This window comes from Sus scrofa, chromosome 13 (assembly GCF_054392235.1).
Source record: "Sus scrofa isolate SSC_HxYL_T2T_F1_AM1 chromosome 13, Sscrofa_HxYL_maternal_Yorkshire_Landrace_v2.0, whole genome shotgun sequence".
Taxonomy (NCBI): Eukaryota; Metazoa; Chordata; class Mammalia; order Artiodactyla; family Suidae; genus Sus; species Sus scrofa.
In genome coordinates, this window is record NC_139395.1 from 145,285,869 (window position 1) to 145,302,044 (window position 16,176).

A 16,176-nucleotide genomic window follows, 5' to 3' on the forward strand; every position below is an offset into this window, starting at 1 on the left:
CCTCCAAACCATCAGGGCACTTGAGCTTCTTACCACAGTCCAACTCCCTGCATCGCCCTTTGCCCCTTCACTTTATCACTCCTCTTGGGTAGGGATGCGTGTCTGATGGGTGTCTGTGCTCCAGCCAGGCCTAGCACAGATTCTGAGAGAGAGAGACAAGAGAGGAGGGAGGAGGGAAAGAAACAAAGAAAGCAAAGCAAAGGAAGTAGGGAGGAGAAAGGAAGGGAGGAAAGGAAAAGAAAAGAAAGGAGAGGGGAGGGGAGGAAAAAGAGGGAGAGAAGGGAGGGAAAGAAGGAAAAACCTTAGTAGAAATTTGTCAACTAATAAATTAATTTGAAAAATCAGTAAAATTGGTGGGTTAACAGTCCAGCGGCGACTCTGGTTAGTGCTGTGGTTCGGGCTCCATCCCTGGCCCAGGAACTTCTACATTACCTCATTTTTAAAAACATTGCTAAATCAAGTCAAATCACATTTGCATGGAGTGGTCTCCAGAGCCTAAGAAGGACAGAAGATGGCTACACAGCCAAGGACTAAGTCACGGAACTGGTGGATGTGTTCTAGATATTGTGGAATAACCCACCTCCCTAGAACACAGCCTGACATAGCTCAGCATTATGTAGCTTCACCTTTGACCACACTGAAAGGTAATGTGGTCTCTCTGTCATGAGAAGAACTTTCAGTTTCTAGCAATAACAGTAATAAAAATAATAAACACTTATTTTGCACTTTCTATGTTCTATGTGTATTATTTCATTAAAAGCTCAGAGAACTTATGAGGTCATTCCTATTCATTATCATCCTCACTCAACAAGTGAGGAAACTGAGTCACAGGAGGTAACCATTACAGCAGGGGTGTGACATCCTCATCCCCCAGCCCCATTTACCCTCTGCCCTAGTCTACATTTTGTTTGAAAATACAACTTGATTGGTCTATTTTTATATGCAGCTAGAACTAGGATTGCCAAAGAACAGAGTTTCAATGAAACCCTTGGTAAAAAAACACATAATTTGTATATAAATAGGAACACACAATATAAAAGTGGCATCTGGACCAGAGACTTCTGGCCACCAAGTGAAGACAGTTAGAATGACAAGCCATTCTTGGTCCCCTTACAGGAAGCAAAATAATATGAACTGCTAATTCTCAAATGATGACTTAACAGTTCATAAAAGCTTTTCGTGTCTGTTGTCTTATATTAGGCTCACAATTCTCCAAAGTTGGTATTATGGTCTCCATTTTGCAGGGGAGAAAACTCTTCATCATCAAGGCTGCGATTTGCCCAAGCCAGTCTGGTTTGGGCAGCAAGGGGGAGCAGAGATCCGAGGCCAGATCTTCCCACTCCAAGTCTTGGCTCCTTCCCTCTTTATTTTAACAAGTTGTCCTGTGGTGTTTGTGGCTCATATAAAAAAAAACCCTTGAATTCTAGACTGTGTGACAAATAGCATCCCTTTTCTCAGAACCTCTCATCTCCTAGCAACAGAGGACCTGATTCCCAAAATCGAGCTGTCACCCTCTGACCCAGTGTGAGAGCAGACAGACCTCAAGACTGCAGTTCCAACAAAGGGAAATCTCTCACAGGCCAGTGTTAACCCAAGACACCGACCGCATGCCTTAGTCTAGGTGACTATTAAAGGCTGGGATTCATCTTGGTGGGTTTTGTTTGTTTGTTTGTTTTTTGTCTTTTTAAGGCAGCACCCACGGCATATGGAGGTTCCCAGGGTAGTGGTCAAATCAGAGCTGCAGCTGCCGACCTACACCACAGCCAAAACAACGTCAGATCCGAGCCGCATCTGCGAACTACACCACAGCTCATGGCAACGCCAGGTCCTTGAACCACTGAGTGAGGCCAGGGACCAAACCCAAGTCCTCAGGGATCCTAGTCAGATTCATTACCAGTGAGCCATGACAGGAACTCCACAGAATAGGATTCCTTAGGCTAAATAAAGATGCCATAGTGAGACACTTTTCTTAGATAGCATCACTGACTTTTCTCTTGTTTACTACTCTGGTAAAATGCTGTAAAATCATTCATATTTTAAAAACTATAAATGGAATGTAACCTTTAAAAATTGTATAAAAGTTTGTAGGAGTTCCTTGTTGGTCTAGAGGTTAAGGATTCAGCATCGTCACTGCTGTGGCTTGGGTTCGATACCTGGCCCAGGAACGTCTGCATGCCAGGGTGTGGCTAAAAATAAATAAATTAAATTACATTAAAATTTCATTAAAAATTAAAGAAAATTTAAAGAAATTCACAAAAACTCTTAAGGGGGAAATAAGGCAAAGAAAGCATGGGAAACTCTGTCACTGCGAGGTGGTCTCTCTGGGTGATACCAGCTTCTCTCCATTTTCAGCTCAGTTTTGTACAATGTAGAAAGATCATAAGCTCCTTTATGAGTTCAAATCTCAACTCCGAACCACACTGAAAAAAATCATTGCAACTCTCTCCACCTAATTTTCTCTATCCAGAAAGTAGAGATGATAATACGTATTTCATGGATGTTTAAAGAATAAAACACAATAATATAAAATGACCTGGCCCACAGCTGAGTGTGACAAAGGCTGGTTGGGTATAGCTCTGAACTTCTTTTCCACAGTATGTTGTTCCTGAGTTCTTTCTGTAAATAGGGATTTATTTTCCATTTAAGGAAACTTTAGAATCTCTAAGAGTCTATTTTTTTTTTTTCCTTTCTGGAAAAGAAGTATATTTACCTGCAAAAGTCCATTTCCACTTAAGTCTGTTTCCCAGTCCCCTCAAGCAAGTAATGATTTGTAAAATACCTAAGTGCACCAGAAGAGCTACCACTTGAAATAATCGCTTTGTAATGCAGATAATCCAAATTGTTTGCCTGGCGAATGTAGACTTTGTAACACCTCGAGTCTCATTGACCAGGCTTTACCTCCTCTTTACCAAGAGAATTAACCAGGCCACTCCTTGAACTCTAGAATAGTAGGATTTAAAATAATTCAAGAGTGGATTTCAAAAAATTGAATGTACACAGGAGACTTATGTTTGACCCTGGACCGAAAGATAGAGAAGCAAACCCAGGCATTTTTTTTTTTTTTATTTCCTCTGGCCTTGCAATTTCTGAGCCTGGAAATGCCAGGGTAACTTTTATACTGAATGAAGTGAGTGACCTTGCTTATCTTCTTTCAACCATTTGCAATAAGCCCCTCATCTCTCAGAATTTAAAAGCAGTGATCCCTTCAAGTTCAGGCCAGTGCTATGACTTATCCTTTTGTGTAGGAGTTCACTCCACAATGTGTCATACTTCTGAGCATTGCCTTAAAAAGAAAACAATAACCCACTGCAACGTTCCAAAGGGACGTTAAGAAATCAGTATTTTTCACATGGAGACACACTGTCTTGGATCTGAGTAAGGTACCTACGCTAGTCTAGAGTGCTTTGTGTCCCCTCCACCATCCCAGCACTTGGCAGTCCGTCCTCCCACACTGGGACCTCCCTCTTCAGTAGAGGTGCTAGTTTATTAGGTGTCCTCTCTTGTCAGCTACTGTCTTTCAGAGCCTTCCTTCCCATTTTGTCTGTCTTGCTCCAGGGGCCTTTGGGATTTCGCTTCCTGTTTTGTTTGGGTTGCCAACTTCGGTTCCCAAGATTTCTTTTTTTTTTTTTTTTTTTTTTTCTGGTAAGTAATTATGCTTGGAATATGAGACATTCACTCCCTAAGGGCAAGGCTGCAGAGTGGCCTCCTTATGGAGTTTCTGCTGGTTTTATATATGAGAACTATAGACCTTAGTCCTGCCAGTATCTGTCTTACTGGATTGTGATTACCTGGAATGATTTACAATTTAACTGGCCAACAAGGGGCTCCTAGGAAATTCCTAAATTTGTTTGTCTGTGCAGTTAATTAGAAAAAGGATCAAAGATAAGAATGGAAGCATATTTCAGTTGGTATTTTGAGGCCTCAAAAAAAAAAAAAAGGAATGAATCCACTATTGCTTGCTTCAGAGAAACTAACTCACAATTATCTGTATGGATTTCAGAACTGGAAATTCCTTCTGAGAGTTCTCTGTCTCTCTAACTCTCATTCTCTCTCTGCCTCTGCTCTTTCCTGTTCCTCTGAATGTCCACCACAATGTTCTCCATCTCTCTCTGAACTTTCTTTTTATGATACCAAGACAGATCCCCTGCAGAAGGCAACAGTCCTAAGGGCTTAATGAAAAAGTATACAATGATTATGGCCATTTTGAAAAACAAAAACAAAAACCACTTTTTAAAAATTCTGACCCTAAGGAAACAAAAGTCTTTCTGGAAAGAAACATCTCATGTGTCAAAGTTAGTTTTAAGTAAAAAAAAAAAAATTCATTTAGGAATTCCCGTTGTGGCTCAGTGGTTAACAAATCCAACTAGGAAACGTGAGGTTTTGGGTTCCATCCCTGGCCTCACTCAGTGGGTTAAGGACCCGGCATTGCCATGAGCTGTGGTGTAGGTCGCAGACGAGACTCAGATCTGGTGTTGCTGTGGCTGTGGTGTAGGCCAGCGGCTACAGCTCTGATAGACCCCTAGCCTGGGAACTTACATGTACAACCTAATGCAGCCCTAGAAAAGACAAAAAAAAAGAAAAAAAGAAAAAGAAAAAGAAAAAAACAACTTCATTTAGTATTTAATTTTGGTAAGTTTGTTAAAAATATTGAAAGTTTTTTTTCCTTTAAAACACTTGGTCAAATAGGATCATAAGTCACTGTGAAACAATGCTTAGTTATTCATTTAACCAAAATAACAAAGACTTCATAGCTAAATATAAAAGTTTATACAGTTTTTAAAAGCCTTAGCTACAAAACATAGAATCTTTGTTTTTCTAGATAGATTACACTAAAGGTAAAGAAAATCTTTGTTTACAATTTCTCATTAAAGCCAGACAAATAATCTCAAAAACTTTGTCCTTTGTTGTTGGTTTTTTTGGGGGGGGCACACCCTGGCATGCAGTGACAACACTGGGTCCTTAGCCTGCTGCACCACAAAAGAACTCCAACTTTGTCCTTTTAATGTAGAGAAAAAACAAATTTTACACCAGTTTACTTTTGATATTAAAACTTACTCATTTAATTAAATTCATAACAATTTTAGCCAGTCCTGACGGCACACAAAATTCTTTTCTAAAAAATTTTTCCACAAACTTTCAACAGCTTTGTATTTTAGCTTCCTCTTTGTTTTCTTTCTCATTTAGAAATAACCAGCTTTAGAACAAAACTACTTTCTTTTCCCTTAACAAAATGCATTGCCATTCTTTGTACCTTTAAAAATTTTTTTCCTTGAATACAAAAATTTTTCCTTATTAATGAAGTAGTTTTAATTAGACTAATATTAGTATATATTAGTTTGGAATTTTAAGCCCTAGAAACATTAATGTTTAGTGAAAACTAATAAATAAGCCATTATGAGCTGTTTTACATTAGTAGTTTGTAGATTGGCAAACGTAATTACTTTTATAATTTTAAAAAACCTATACTTTCTTATAGAACACTTTGCAGTATGGCACCAAATGTATTTACCAATAGCCCCAAATATCTTTAGTTTCTCTGTAAAAAGAAGCCTATATTCAATAATTAATGTTTCGATTCCTTATTTTATTTGGGGATGGTCTAGATATTTAATATATTTCCATCATTTAACTTAATTTAGCAAAACTCTAAAATTTCAAGTTACCAGTTTGGGGGAACTATTTTGAGGTAGACACATCATAAAACATAATTATTCTTAGAGAGTTCACCTAAAAACTTTTATCCCACTTATATTTATTTAATTTGCTTGTGAAAATATACCAAGTTACTTTTACAGCCAACAAATTTTGTAACAAAGATAACATGAGCTTTCTAGACTTTTAGTAAACCAAGCTACAAGAAGAGTATTCTACTTAACTGTTAATGACTCTAAAGGAATGTCTGTATTAATTAAACCAATTCAATTTAATACTGAATATTAATTTAATACTAAATATTACCCAGATCATGTGACCCTGAAACTCATTTGGATTAGAAATATATGACTGTATTTCTGAAAATTTATTTTAAGTGCTTAATTTTTTAAAGCCAATTAAATAGAACTCTTCTAGAAATTTTGGTAATACCATCCAAGAGTAGAAACATCTCCAAATAGGCACAGACAGATATCTCATAGTTTTCATTTCAAAACTTTAGTCATGAGTCAGGTACAGTAAACTCACTGCTTTGTAAACAAGTGTTGGAATAAATTATATCTGCTCACTCAGATGGCTAAAGTATTTTATTATATGTGGGGAAGACGGATAAGATTGCATTTACCCTTGACAAGGAATTTTAAGCAGGCTGATGGGGTAAGAGAGTCCTGGAGTTCCCGTCGTGACACAGTGGTTAATGAATCCGACTAGGAGCCATGAGGTTGTGGGTTCGGTCCCTGGCCTTGCTCAGTGGTTTAAGGATCCAGTGTTGCCGTGAGCTGTGGTGTACTTCGCAGACGCAGCTCAGATCCGGCATTGCTGTGGCTCTGGCATAGGCCAGTGGCTACAGCTCAGACTCGACACCTAGCCTGGGAACCTCCATATGCCACGGGAGTGGCTCAAGAAAAGGCAAAAAGACAAAAAAAAAAAAAAAAAAAAAGTTCTCTTTTCCTCTCCTTTCCTTTCCATTCCCCAACCCCCACCCCCAGATTGGAGATGGTTCAGATAACAGTTCCCTGAGAAGATGAGGTAGAATATTTATATCTCAAAGGCCCAATAAAGACTCTTGGAAATATCTGTCTGGCACCTTTCTGACAGGGTTCCCAGAAGCCTTACCAGCTGAGTAAGGAAGGTCAGTTCCTAGCAGGTGCAGGAACCTCAAGATATTTGGAGGATCTCAAGAATGGAAGAATTCACCCCAATCTGTAGGTATTGCAGTCAGAGTCTGATGGCACGTTCTTACTTGCTTTTCTGGTCTGGAGAGGCCTTTTAAAAATTTGGTCTGAGATTCCTTGTGAAAAATTCCAGCAAAGCCAATTTTTAAAAGCCTGTATGATCAGTTGCTACTCCTAGTACACTTATGTAAATAATCAAGTAATGTTTATTGAAAACAGACACATTTTGCATACAAATTTGTCTTAATTTGGCTATATTTGACTTAATTGGTCAGTTTGATTTTAGGGAGAAATATTAGGTCTCAGTAATACACCTTCGTGACTATTAAGTTCTAGTGCTATTAATCATCTTTGAGGTTTTGGTATTTACTTACAAACTAGACTAGATCTTGAATTATTCTTGTTTCCTCCAATACCTGGCTATGACTCCTTAAACTAACAGTTTTTCTCCCATTCTTTTAACTTGGAGTCGCAGAGAACTAAAATTGCCCTTCACCTGATGGCATCATCAGAGACATTTAAAACTACAAAACAGGCTTTGATTCTGACATCTAGAAATCTTCTTCAGCTGGCTCCCTGCTGGACTTGGTGGCGTATTGGGATTGCAACTAGTTATACTGATCAGTTTTCTTTTTTCTTTCTTTTCTTTTTCTTTTTTTTTTTTTTTGGTTTTTTAGGCCCACACCCATAACATATGGAAGTTCCCAGGCTGGGGGTCAAATAGGAGCTTCAGCTGCTGGCCTATACCACAGCCACAGCAATGCGGGATCCAAGCCTCATCTATGATCTACACCACAGCTCATGGCAACACCAGGTCCCCAACCCAGCTAATCACTTTTCTGATTTGTTCTCTCTTTGTTGCCTTTCACAGGGAAAATAATAGCTCCACATCTGGAGATGATTGGCCACTCCTACACAAATACTCCTGATAGAGACCTATGAATTTCTCCTATTTTGTACACCACCTAAGACACACTTCTTAGTTGGCTCTTTATTGCTCAAGTGTGGCCATGAGCTCTCTAAAAAAGTATTCACTGCCCATATAACTACCTCTCATGCTCCTTAGTGGGACAAGACTCTCCAGGAATGAGTCTTCCCAGTGTCAAAGGGAGTTGATAGCAATGCCAAATAACCAAATGGTTGATCATCAATACTTTCTAAAGAAAGATCTCTATCAAAAGGGAGAAATGTGTGAAGTTCCCGTCATGGCTCAGTGGTTAACGAATCCGACTAGAAACCATGAGGTTGCAGGTTCGATCCTTGGTCTGCTCAGTGGGTTAAGGATCCGGCATTGCCGTGAGCTATGGTGTAGGTCGCAGACGCGGCTCAGATCCGACGTTGCTGTGGCTCTGGCGTAGGCCGGCGGCTACAGCTCCAATTTGACCCCTAGCCTGGGAACCTCCATATGCCGTGGGGGCAGCCCTAGAAAAGACAAAAAAAAAAAAAAGGGGGAGAAATGTGAAAGGAAAGTCAAAGTGGAGTCAGTACTGTGGGCGAGCTCTCTCAAATGGAGCCAGGAGGAGGCCAGTAAGACAGTGTGACTTATGCACCTCTGAGCCTGGATAGCATCTGACTTTTTGACCTGGTGAAGTCATCCACAACACCTGCCAGAAACTCAAAATACTTCTCAGATCTTTACCCTCAGATAACTCACATTAGTCTATTGTCTTATGGGATCCCTGCTCTGTGATTTCTTTTTTTTTTTTTTTTTTTCTCTTTTTGCTATTTCTTTGGGCCGCTCCCGCGGCATATGGAGGTTCCCAGGCTAGGGGTCCAATCGGAGCTGTAGTCTCCGGCCAAAGCCAGAGCCACAGCAACGTGGGATCCGAGCCGTGTCTGCAACCTACACCACAGCTCACGGCAACGCCGGATCCTGAACCCACTGAGCAAGGGCAGGGACCGAACCCGCAACCTCATGGTTCCTAGTCGGATTCGTTAACCACTGCGCCACGACGGGAACTCCTGTGATTTCTGACTTGTGTCAGAGTCAGTCATAATTCTCTCCAGGAAACTTTGGACAGTTATGGCTTTTTATTATTACAAGCCTGTAACTCTCTCCACCCCAGAACACTCTTTTGGGATTATGCAAATCTGTCTCCAGAATCTCCATCCTTAAGACTCCAAATAAACTTTTCTTATGTGCAGCCTCCCACATTATTTTTTGATTAACACAGGATATGTGGACCCCTCCAAAAAGTGGAGGTGGCGGGGAGGGTGATGGTCAAACATGGAAATTATACGACAAAGACAAGTTTATGTGGTCAAAGCATGGAAATTATATGACAAAGCAAAATTTATATCCATGTTTGCATGCAAAAAAGAAAAAGAAAGAAAGAAATCCTGAACAACTCAGCATAAATTTTGTTTTCACTGCTTACAGCTTTGAGATCACGAGCATTTCTTTAAATCTATCTATGCTTCCATTTGTACAATGGGGAAGAATTCATCTCTACCAGGAAGGAAGCACGACAACATACATGCAAATACTTTGCAAACTATAAGTCACATGTTAATATCCCTATGTTATAAAAGATAATAGCCCTAAACTATTTGTCTTAACAAAAAAATCATCTCTGAGAGGCCAGCCTATGGAATCTCTGGGATTTCTAGCTAGATACCTAAACAAAAATTTCATTTAAAATGGGGGATTGGGAAATGGGCTTCAGAAGAAGGAATGAATACCTAAAAAAAGCACAATACTACCTTCTCTTACTTTCTCAACCAGGACATTTCACCTTAGTGTCTTTGTGATAAGGTGTTGGTAGAAACCATGAGACCTTTTATTATTGATTTAATTTATTTATTTCATTGAATTAAATAAATACTGAGTACTTGCTCAGATCATGTGCTTGGTGCTGTTCAAAATGAAAACACAAGGCCACTGTCTCTGAAAATCTTACAGTCTAAGAAGAGAAAAAGCTATAAAAAGGAATGTAGCATAGTGGGGAAAACTCTGGAGTTAGAGAGTGAGAAGACAAATTTGAGTTCCTTGTCCACAGTATCCCCTTTACCTGGACCTCCCTCCCCATGTGCTCCTTCCCTTTTAACTCTAATCATCCTCTGATGCTCAGGAATGCCTTTCCTGGTTTTCTTGACTTGTCTATAATCCTACGATAACCCCAAAGCTTTCCTAAGTACCACTTGTAACAGGTGGATTTTTGCATTTATTTGTGTAGTGATTTTATTAACTGTTATACTCCCTGCACCCTGCCCTGTCCATGAGTTAGCACTGTGGCTGGAATACAACCTGTGCTCATCAAATTTATGAAGGAAGGAGAAAGAGAAAAAGACAGAAAGGAAGGGAGAAGAAGATCCTGGCTGACACTTACTAGGTTACAAAATTACTTGTCCTCTCTGTATCCTTGTTTGTAAAATAAAAATGATAATACTGGAGTTCCCATTGTGGCGCAGAGGAAATGAATTTGATTAGTATCCATGAAGAGGCAGGTTTGATCCCTGGCCTCACTCAGTGGGTCAGGGATCCAGCATTGCTGTAGTGGTGTAGGCTGGCAGCTGTAGCTCTGATTGGACCCCTAGCCTGGGAATCTCCATATGCTGCAGAGGCAGCCCTAAAAAGCTAAAAAAAAAAAAAAAAAAAAGAAAAAGAAAAAAGAAAAGACAATACAATTTTTAGAGTTGTTATGACAATTAACTAATATAATAAATGAAATGCTGTTTTATAAAATGTAAAGCAAACAGCATTTTAATAGAAGACAGTGCAGAAAGCTTTATAGTAGTTTAGTTGAAAATATAGAGCAAAGAGAGAATGAAGGGCAGGTGAGGGATACCCTCCAGAAATGGAACAGAGAATGGATCAAAAAGATTTAACGGAGAAGGTTGAATATGGCTAAGGAAAGAGTAGGTTTTAATAAGTAGAGATAGAACACCTACTCTCTCTATATTTACTCTATAGAGAATGTATGTGTGAGTGTGTGCCAGTGTATATGAGTTGGGTCCTCTCCAGAATGTCACTCTATAAGAAGAGGGATTTCCATCTCTTTTGTTCATAGCTGTATTCCCAGTGCTAATAACAAGGTCTAGTGCATGATTGGTGCTCAGTAAATATTCACTGAATGAATAAATGAGGGAATGAATGAAGAAGATAGGGACTATCAGAAGAAATTGTATGAGTAAAAGCATAGCCAAACTGTCTGATTCCCTTAGAAATGGTGCTGATGTGGGGCGCCCGGACTTGGAAAGACCAGGTTGCAGGGGCAGAGGCGGAGAGGAAGTAAGCCCTCCAGGAAACATGAACACAAACACTGGTGGCTGATGAGTATCCTGGTGGGCTGGTGGACTCTGTGTGTTCTTTGCATGGCTGATTGGTGGGATGTGTAATTTTTCAAGCTAATGCCCCCATCACTATCTTTAGGAGAAACCGAAGGAAAGACAGTTTTAAAACACTGGACTGAAAGACCTGGAGTCAGGCCAAATAGCCAATCATCACCAAGTTCTCCTTGGCACATCGTGAATCTTTGCCAATGTATGACATGCAGTGACAGTGAAGGAAAAATTGTATTTGTAATTATTGTAAAGATGAAAACTATGGAAATCATCAGGAGCATCTGAATTCAAAACACCAATGGATGTAATTCACCTTATTTGCATAGAAATGTGACCTTTCTACCGATATTGGTTAAAATTCAGAAGTCGACTAAATAATGAATAAAATTCCACTTTTAAAATTATAAAATAAAAATGTAATTATTCTTATCTTTTGGAAAAATCTTACTTTTAGAGGCACTTAATAAGAGAAGGAGAGCAGAAAATAATCTAGATGCAAAAGACTTTCAGTCAGTATATCACGTTACTTTTTTTTTTAAATGTTAAAAAATAACTACCTAATCAGTATCTGTAATAATGATCTGTAATCTTACCAGTGTGAGATTGATGATAAATGCCAAGTACTTACTGATTTTTTAATAACATGAACAACAGATATACAACACATTTTCAGGAGGAGTCATCCAGTCTTCCTTACTGGGAAAATCTTTCTCTTGTCCAGCGATTATAATTCAAATAACGTCTTTCTTAAGGTGTCACTTTAATGCAAATAACCTAACTTAAACTCATGGTTCCCAAAGCTCATTTTTATCTAAGGCTCACATAGTAAAAGTGTTTGAAATAATTGAGTTCTTGTCTAATTACATAAAGACTAATTTAGCACCTCATTTATTTGGAGAGTCTCTGGCACAGCAAATCCATTTAAAATGATGCAAAAGAGCAGGTAATTAAAAATTAAGGTTGAAATCAAGATGAAAAAGGCAAGGTTGGAGCTGATTTCAACGGCTCTGATTAGTTGTAGAGGGCAGTGAAATGGGAAAAGGTCTTAATAGACTTTCAAAGAGGCAAGGAGAGAGGCAGGGTGATGGAACACAGCTCTCTAAGGCACTAATGTCTTTTTGAATCTTTCCACTAGGTGTCCAGTTGCAAAGCTGACCGTGTGCAATGAGGGGAGGTGACCTGATGGATTACGGATGAGTATTGGGGATCTCCAATTGCAGGGTACTCTTCCCAAGGCTCCTGTCCTAGAAGGAAAGGCCAGGCCCCCTGGCTAGTAAGGGAAGGGCAGCATCCAGATAAGCAGAGCCATCACATAGCGCTACATCTAGGCTATAGCAGGCCCTTTTGTGCAGCAAACTTGTGGAGTTGGTGTGAGCAGCAACACATGCATGCACATATACACACAATCACAAGGACCATCAGGAATGCATTTTTTTTTTTTTTTTGGTCTTTTTGCCATTTCTTGGGCCTCTCCTGCAGCACATGGAGGTTCCCAGGCTAGGGGTCGAATCGGAGCTGTAGCCACCAGCCTACGCCAGAGCCACAGCAACGCGGGATCCGAGCCGCATTTGTGACCTACAGCACAGCTCACGGCAACGCCGGATCGTCAACACACTGAGCAAGGGCAGGGATCGAACCCGCAACCTCATGGTTCCTAGTCAGATTCGTTAACCACTGCGCCACGACGGGAACTCCGGGAATGCACTTTAAAGATTATAACTGGCTCTTTTTTTGGCCACAGCCAGGGCATGTGGAAGTTCCCCAGGACAGGGAATGACCCCGACCCAGAGCAATGACCAGAGCCACTGCAGTGACAACATGGGATCCTTAACCCACTGTACCACAAGACTCCTTGTAACTGACTTTTACACGTGTAATTGCTGCATCCTCACATCAACCCAAGAAAGAACAAATACTCTTACTAAGCCCGTTTTATAAGTAGAGAAACTGAGGTCATAAAAGGTCAAGAAACAAACCTAATTTGTCACACATCTGGACTTATGTCCCCAAATCCCAAAATACACCATTTCCCTGTTGGCTGCCACTTTCTTACTTCTTTCACTCTTACCGGATCTTTCTTTGTAAATTTTAATTTTTTTTTAAATTGAGGTATAGCTGATTTACTATATTACATTAGTTTCAAATGTACAGCATAGTGATTTGGTATTTTTATAGATTTTGCTCCATTTAAAGTTATTACAAAATAATGGCTACAATCCCCTGTGCTGTACAATATACGCTTGTTGGTTATCATCTTAGTTTATATAGTTTATATCTTATATATAATACTTTGTATCTTATTAGATCTTTCTCTTTTCTCCCTCTTCATTTCCCTTTTACCTACTCTTCTCTCCATTTCTTTCATTTTGTTCACTTCCCTTGATATCTCCCTGCTCATTTCCTCTTTTTTCTGCCTGTGCCTTGACTCAGCTGGCAACCCTGGAGCTTATAGCTCAGCCAACCAGATGTTCAGATTGAAAGAGTCTGTGGATACATTCTGAAAGCTTTTCTGTTTCAGAGGTTGTTTCCACTGCAACAAAAGCATTGCCCCCTGAGTTGGGGGAAATGAAAGCCCCTGCAGGGTAGAGAGAAGTATTTTTCCAAATCCTCCTTTCATACCAAAAAATAAGAATCTCATAGGTCCTTAAGTTCACATGGCGGGGGTTGACCTGTTATCATGGTCTTCCATAAGTTCTTAGGTCCCCACCCTGACCCCAGAAAGCAAACCACTTTCTACCTCTGCTCCAGCAAGACACTCCAGCTGTATTCAGCGAGACCATTTATAACATTTTGCTAAGTATGGATCATTCCCCTTGAGAGCATACACATATATACAGACTGAGCCATAACGCAAAAGTCCAGGCTTCTATTTCTCTCCCAAGGACCAAATAGGTTCATAAATAGGAGTGAGGACTACCTATAGCAGTATTGCTCAAAGTATGGTCCCTTACCAGAGGTATTAACATCATCTGAGAACATGTTAAAAATGTAAATTCGGAGTTGCCATTGTGGCGCAGTGGTTAACGAATCCGACTAGGAACCATGAGGTTGTGGGTTCGATCCCTGGCCTTGCTCAGTGGGTTAAGGATCCAGCGTTGCTGTGATCTGTGGTGTAGTGTGCAGACTCAGTTAGGATCTCGCATTGCTGTGGCTCTGGCATAGGCCAGTGGCTACAGCTCCGATTCGACCCCTAGCCTGGAAACCTCCATATGCCACAGGAGCAGCCCAAGAAATGCCAAAAAAGACCAAAAAAAAAAAAAAAAAAACGTAAATTCTGGAGTTTCCACTGCGGCCCAGTGGAAACCCAACAAGTATCCAAAAGGATGCAGGTTCAATCTGTGGCCACACTCAGTGAGTTAAAGATCCAGCATTGCTGTGAGCTGTGGTGATGGTCGCAGATGCGGCTCAGATCCCATATTGCTGTGGCTGCGGTGTAGGCTGGCAGCTGCAGCTCCTATTCAATCCCTAGCCTGGGAACCACCATAGGCTGTGGGATGGCCCTAAAAAGAAAAAAAAAAAAAAATGCAAATTCTTGAGCCCTAATTCAAATCTTACAAGTTAGAAACTCTGGGGGTGTGGCCCAGCAATTGGTTAATAAGCCCACTTGATGATTCTGATGCTGGTTGAAGTATGGGAAGCACTGGTCTAAGTGCAGTTGCAGGGGAACAGCCTTGAACCAGGAGCCAGGATATATAGGACGTAGTCCTGGTTAGGCTTTCACTCACCAAGGAGTGGGGGTAAATCGTGTGGCCACTCCAGGCCCCACTTCCTCCCCCATCAAATGTTGAAGTCTTCCTCCCTGAGTGCCAGACACTCCTCTCATGAATATTCTTGTGAAGAATGATTTGAGGCAGCAGTGGAGCAGGGCTCCCAGCCCAACTCCATCAATATGACTGCTCTTTCCCCACTATCATCTTACCTTCTTAGAAACTTGAAGACTATTCGAGTGAAATTATAGTGGACCTTGGGAGGAGCTCCCTCAGCTGTCATCTGTATCGTGGTTCACATGTCAGCTAAGCTGGGACCTACAGCAGGTGGGTGTTGAAATGACCAGGATCCAGAAATGAGGGATGAGACTGACCCCAGTGAAGCAGGTCAACAAAGAAAAACTTCGTCCAATTCCCAGTGCCATGGAGGGCTAGCCCCATCTCTGTTAGATTGAAATATAGAGGCTTTTTTTTTTTTTTTTTTTGGCCAGTTATGACTTCTCTCTGAAATAAATGGAATGTTTCTCTGGAGATAGTGTTATGTATAAAAAGAAGCTTACAGCCTGGCAGAATTTGATTTATCAAGAATCTGGTTGTCATACAGGGTCATTTAGGCTGATGCATTGTTAGACAGAGTCAGTAAAAGTCAGCCAGAAAAGGGTCCACTGTGAGACTGTACTTTGACTTCCATCAAGAGGAATATCCACTCCAGCCTGTCAGCCACCACATATGTCTGGACTCCCCATCACTCTGGAGCTAGGGATGCAGCAAATAGCAAGTTAGAGAGAGCCCCTCCTTTTGTGGAGCTGACAGTCCGGCAGGAACAACAAACATTGCCTAAGTGTGATGAGTGCCAGAGCCAATAAAGGGAACCTTGGCTAATACCAGGACCTTGTATTGGCAGAAAGAAGCATGACCTCAAGGACAAGACGGCTACAGTTTTTTTTTAACCCTAGCATAACTGCAGGATGCAACGCACTCCTATCAATAACCGTAGCTCTCTTGGAGAAGCAGGGGAAGACAACATCCTCCAGGGATGCTCCAGTGGTGGAGGCGAGGTAGGCATGGGTATGTCAGCCTGGGGGGAGGGGGAAGGAAGAGTGTAAACATTGTAGCCTGTAGCTTGACTTAACTACTTCACACTACCTATTACTTTTAGCTATTAATACAGTTATTCCTTATTCCAGGGTTCACTAAAATCACAATTGCACACGGTGGTGGATGGAATGATTGGCCAGGGGGGACCTGTTCTATAGCACAGGGAATGTTACCCAATAATTTGTGATGGTCTACATGGGGAAAGAATCTGAAAAAGAATGGATGTGCATACACGTACAACTGAGTCATTTTGTGGTTCA

At 40.7% G+C, this 16,176-nt stretch overlaps 1 protein-coding gene across 7 annotated transcripts in view; it reads right to left on the reverse strand.

The window, feature by feature from the left end:
* Nucleotides 1–16,176, reverse strand: part of ATP13A4 (ATPase 13A4) — a 160,196-nt gene that overhangs the window by 100,267 nt on the left and 43,753 nt on the right. The window lies entirely within an intron of this gene.